The sequence below is a fragment of the Montipora foliosa genome, unplaced genomic scaffold (assembly GCF_036669935.1).
Source record: "Montipora foliosa isolate CH-2021 unplaced genomic scaffold, ASM3666993v2 scaffold_382, whole genome shotgun sequence".
In the NCBI taxonomy this organism is placed as follows: Eukaryota; Metazoa; Cnidaria; class Anthozoa; order Scleractinia; family Acroporidae; genus Montipora; species Montipora foliosa.
Genome location: NW_027179682.1, coordinates 475,001 through 480,722, shown reverse-complemented (window position 1 = coordinate 480,722; position 5,722 = coordinate 475,001).

Sequence of the window (5,722 nt, the reverse complement as noted above, 5' to 3'; positions counted from 1 at the left end):
GGAACTCTACTTTGTTTTTTCTGAGCCCTCTATTGCAAATATTTGTAAAAATGAAACCGTTTTTCCCTTATCGGGATGTACCCTCTCCACTTTTTTTACCTTCGTTTTTCAACATTTCAATTTCATGATTTCCCGTTTGTATATAGTTATCTCATTAAACCGTTTGATTCGGAAAGAAAATATCCTGGGTCTCTGGTGTTTTTCTGACCGTGAGGGGCCTGGGACTCTGTGACGTCATCCCTCTCTCGACGCATGTGACGTCACAGTTTGAATTTCTTGACTGTTATCTTTGTATCCGGCATGGTTACGCAAAACACCCCGACCTGTTTGCTGAGGGTCCGCAAAAGGAAGATGTCACGTGTCTGTGACTTCGTGATTTAAATTTTGAATGTCCCACCTCATGTAGGTTTGCATGTCCCACCCAAATTCGAATTTCCAATAAAATCTGTTTTGGTTAAATTTTGTTGTGTGTTTAGTGTTTTTTTCCGAGGGGGTCTGGGAACTTTTCTTCCTTATTGGGAGAGGTGTCCCAGTGGGGTCTGGGACCTAAAAAACCCTTAAGGAAACGCCTGGAACGGTTCGTCCGTTTAAACGTCTACAAAAACGGGACGCTAACGACCACGCCCCTGAACAATTCCCGCGGTCTGTCAATCAAAATTCCTCTCGACCAATCAGGAGCCAGCTGGATAATTATTCAAAGTATTAGAGCTTTGATAATCCTTATATGATCCCGTTATGACTAACCAATCAGATTCCTCCATTTAAACTCGTCCTTGGCAACGCCCTTGCAACCATCCTCAAATCCTCAAATTCCTTTGCGCAAAAAAGGGGCTCGAATCATACATGATATACTACTACCGTGGAAATTTCACCTGAAAAACCGACTGATCGCATGAATCCCGAAGGGATGAGTGTGGTATCGGTTTTTCCAGCGAAATCTACTGTCGAATTCACCAGTTAGGCAATTAATTTTTCTTGAATCGCAAGACCTTTCAAAGAAAACAAGCAAATCCTCAGCAAGCGTACGGAACAGGAAAGAAGCCATTTCAGAGTCGACTGACGACTGACAAATGCCAGCGAATAGGAATCACGCTAAAATTAGAAATCACAGACGTACTATAGCTCGTGATGTGACAGATCGTCTTTGTAGGTTCAAGGTCAAACAAGGAGCTCTATTGATGTACTTCATTTATTTCACTTTATCTCTGGAAACGAGATCATTTACAATTCGCTGTATTTCATTGAAACACGCCAGCTTGACTTAGAACCAGAATCGGCTAGAAAGGACAAACTTCTAACAAGATCTCCAACAAATTGCCTGTACGTGCTGTATACAAACTGCCGAAAACACAAGCTGGTGATATTTCTCCTTATACTTTTATACTTGCGATTACATGTTTAGAACATAAGTGCAAAATTCTTGTCACTGTTGAGGCACATCGAAAAACAGTTAGGCAAGCGGAGTAAAAAAACCTCTTGTTCGCTCGCATTTTAAGGCCAAACAAACCAGCAACAGATCGATTATTTCTGTCCAAAAAGAGTACAGATGATTGTTATTTAATTCCAGTTAACAATAAAAATTCGAGTTTCGTTCCTGAACAAAGGAAAAAACAACTAAACGACGTTTTAGAAATATGCATCCACTTCGAATAACTCATCCGTACAAATAACAAACGGTTTAATGTCCAAGAAAAGAATTTGTGGAGTAACTTCCTCCACCAACTTTAAGCTATAACTGGTGTACCGTTTTGTCGTTCTCGTTCTCTTTCTCTCTTCTTTCGTTTCTGTTCTTCTGATATAGGCCGTTCAGACATCTTGCAACCTTAGTAGATTCGAAATTAAAAATCATAAGTCATACCAAAAACTGCAATTCAGAGCAAAAAGCAGCCCGAAGCAAATTAAAAATAAACACTCAGCTTTAAGTTTATACCCCTCCAATGCTTGACTTGAATAACTACAGCTATATGATGTTAAACCTGGATTGAAACTAGCGAAAAATGCAAGAAAAATATAGTTTCCAAACCATACCTAAACACGAACAGCATCGACTGTCAAGAACTTTGCTGACGAGGCATGGTTGTGTAGCCGCGCCGAGCCACAGAAAGAGCGCAAAGAATTAAGCTTCGTTCAGGTGTGAGTGTGAGTGTCTGACATGGCTTGAGCCTGAGATCCAATCAACAACCAGTCCTGGGTCAGTGGTCAACTTTTCCAAAAAAAGAGCTGACCTCGATAAGGTCTAACTTGAGCCCGCAATATGGTCACGTGATACTGGTCAGCGGATACGTTGTTTTGACAGGTGTCAATTAACCATAACATTGATGTCCAATATCAAAGATGTATGCTTTAAACTAGCTATAGTGTAAAGTGGAGTATTGCCTCCTCGATGAGCTCTAAACTTGAGCCCGTGATATGGTTACGTGATACTGGTCAAATTGCCATACTTGGAGGGGCGGACGGACGGACGTACGTACGGACGTTCATGACGTCATGGCTATAAAACCAAAATTTCTCACATCGATGGGTTACCATATTTTCTTAGCTATGGTCCTCCGCACGCGCCCGCCTTCGGCGTAACCATATCACTGGCTCAAGTTTAGAGCTCATCGAGGAGGCAATACTCCAGTTTACACTATAGCTAGTTTACAGCATACATCTTTAATATTGGACATCAATGTTATGGTTAATTGACACCTGTCAAAACAAGGTATCCGCTGACCAATATCACGTGACCATATTGCGGGCTCAAGTTAGACCTTATCGAGGTCAGCTGTTTTTTTGGAAAAGTTGACCGCTGACCCAGGACTGGTTGTTGATTGGATCGCAGGCTCAAGCCAGGTCAGACACTTACACTCACACCTGAACGAAGCTTAATTTTTCGCGCTCTTTCTGTGGCTCGACGCGGCTACACAACCATGCCACGTCAGCAACGCTCTTGACAGTCGATGCTGTTCGTGTTCAGGTATGGTTTGGAAAATATCTTTTCCTTGCATTTTTTGCTAGTTTCAATCCAGGTTTAACATCATATAGCTGTAGTTATTCAAGTCAAGCATTGGAGGGGTATAAACTTAAAGCTGAGTGTTTATTTTTAATTGGTTTCGGGCTGCTTTTTGCTCTGAATTGCAGTTTTTGGTATGTCTTAAGATTTTTAATTTCGAATCTACTAAGGTTGCAAGATGCCTGGACGGCCTATATCAGAAGAACAGAAACGAAAGACGGGAGAAAGAGAACGAGAACGACAAAACGGTATACCAGTAATAGCTTAAAGTTGGTCAGGGAGGAAGTTACTCCACAAATTCTTTTCTTGGACATTAAACCGTTTGTTATTTGTACGGATGAGTTATTTGAAGTGGATGCATATTTCTAAAACGTGGTTTAGTTGTTTTTTCCTTTGTTCAGGTATGAAACTCGAATTTTTATTGTTAACTGGAATTAAATAACAATCATCTGTACTCTTTTTGGACAGAAATAATCGATCTGTTGCTGGTTTGTTTGGCCTTAAATGCGAGCGAACAAGACGTTGTTTTACTCCGCTTGCCAAACTGTTTTTCGATGTGCCTCGACAGTGACAAGAATTTTGCACTTATGTTCTAAACATGTCATCGCAATGAGTTCTCGTAAAAGTATAAGGAGAAATATCACCAGCTTGTGTTTTCGGCAGTTTGTTTACAGCACGTACAGGCAATTTGTTGGAGATCTTGTTAGAAGTTTGTCCTTTCTAGCCGATTCTGGTTCTAGGCCATGCTGGCGTGTTTCAATGAAATACATCGAATTGTCAATGATCTCGTTTCCAGAGATAAAGTGAAATAAATGAAGTACATCAATAGAGCTCCTTGTTTGACCTTGAACCTACAAAGACGATCTGTCACATCACGAGCTATAGTACGTCTGTGATTTCTAATTTTAGCGTGATTCCTATTCGCTGGCATTTGTCAGTCGTCAGTCGACTCTGAAATGGCTTCTTTCCTGTTCCGTATGCTTGCTGAGGAGTTGCTTGTTTTCTTTGAAAGGTCTTGCGATTCAAGAAAAATTAATTGCCTAACTTGTGAATTCGACAGTAGATTTCGCTGGAAAAACCGATATCACATTCATCCCTTCGTGATTCATGCGATCAGTCGGTTTTCAGGTGAAATTAACCGTGGAATTCACTAGTTAGGCAGCGAAGAAAATAATACATAATTAAGCAATATCCTTGAAAACTAAAAGGCGGACAGTTCCAAAGCCTTTTATTTTCACTAATCCTACAGCCAGTAAAAATAAACAAGCCTGGAGCTCCGCTTTTAGGCTTGGCTAAATCTATATATTATATGAACCATTTCATATATCATTTCATCGTTAATGTTTTATGCGGGCTCCGCGGCACACGGTTGACGCAATGAGAATTGCAATCGCAGCAATAGCACAAAAGAGTACTTCTCGTTCTAAAAACGTGGCTCGCGAAGTAAGCATTGATAGATTGTAAAACACATTACCTCAATCGCCATCATTAAAACGACTGGACTATAAAAATGCCCGTGGCGAACAATATTTCCCTTTTAAGAGCCACTGTCTATAAATATGGACCAAACAACGGCACAAGTCGAAAAATTGATTTCCTCATTTTTTGCCCATAGACTGGCCCTAGATAGAAACAAACGGACCATACACCTTATTCAAAAATGGCGGACACGCGGAACGACCTAGGTTCTAATACATGAAAGCGAGGTTTGGTAGGCCGTATTTCAGTCTGGAAATTTTTAGTAGCGGCTGTCAGCAGATTTATGTTATTCGATATTCCGGTCTTATCAGAGCTAAATCCTCCTAAAATGGCGTGCTTAAGTAGTGCAGTGAATGACTCACTTATTCTTCCCGAAGATGACATCCCGGAGCCTTGTTTGCTTGGGCTAAATCCTTCTTCGCTGAAGAATGAAGAGTTGTGGTTTTGGCTGCGCGATGCTTTGTAGTGGGGATTCCCTACACGGTAAGCACAAGGCTTTGATTTTAAATAATAGTTTAAGAGGCCCTGACTGTAAATATCGAGAATCCGCCGACAGTTGCAAAATTTCATAATTTATTTTATTCTACCTAAAAGACCCATTTGGTGAACTATTTTCAAAAATGGAAATAAAAAGTTCCATCGCTCTTTGCTTTTTCCGAAAAATCCAAAAGTTCAAATTACGCCGAGGCGGGCCCCGACCCCCCGGAAAAACAATGTAAAATTCTGCAACTTCGCCAACTCCGTATGCGACAACGCGTTGAATTCCCGGTTTGCTTTTTTGGATATTGGTAAAAGGACCCTTTGTCGTTTAGAAAAAGGTAAACTTCATGTAATTTTGTCAAGTTTAAGACAACATAAAAACCCGTTGAAATAACCTACTTTCAATCTTTTGGGTTGAGGTAAAATAAAGGCCAACTTTAAAGGCCTATAAATATCCTAGTATATAAATTTACGTGTCATATTGTACATCAGCTGAAAGCTTTATCCTCGTAGGTCATTATCTGCAACTGTCGATTTTGGCCCGCAAAAATTAGCGTATCCACTTTAAAAAGAGTTCGGGCTATTTTGACCAGAAATTCAATGCAAATTGCTGAGCGGATGTCACGCAAGAGGTCACGGCCAATCCTAATCAGTTTGCAAATAATGCATCTTTTTTCTCTTCTGATTGAAAATGTCGGCAAAGAGCGCCTTGAAGTACTTCAATGACGTTTCATTATATTTAACGAGCATACAAGCACGCCACTTATC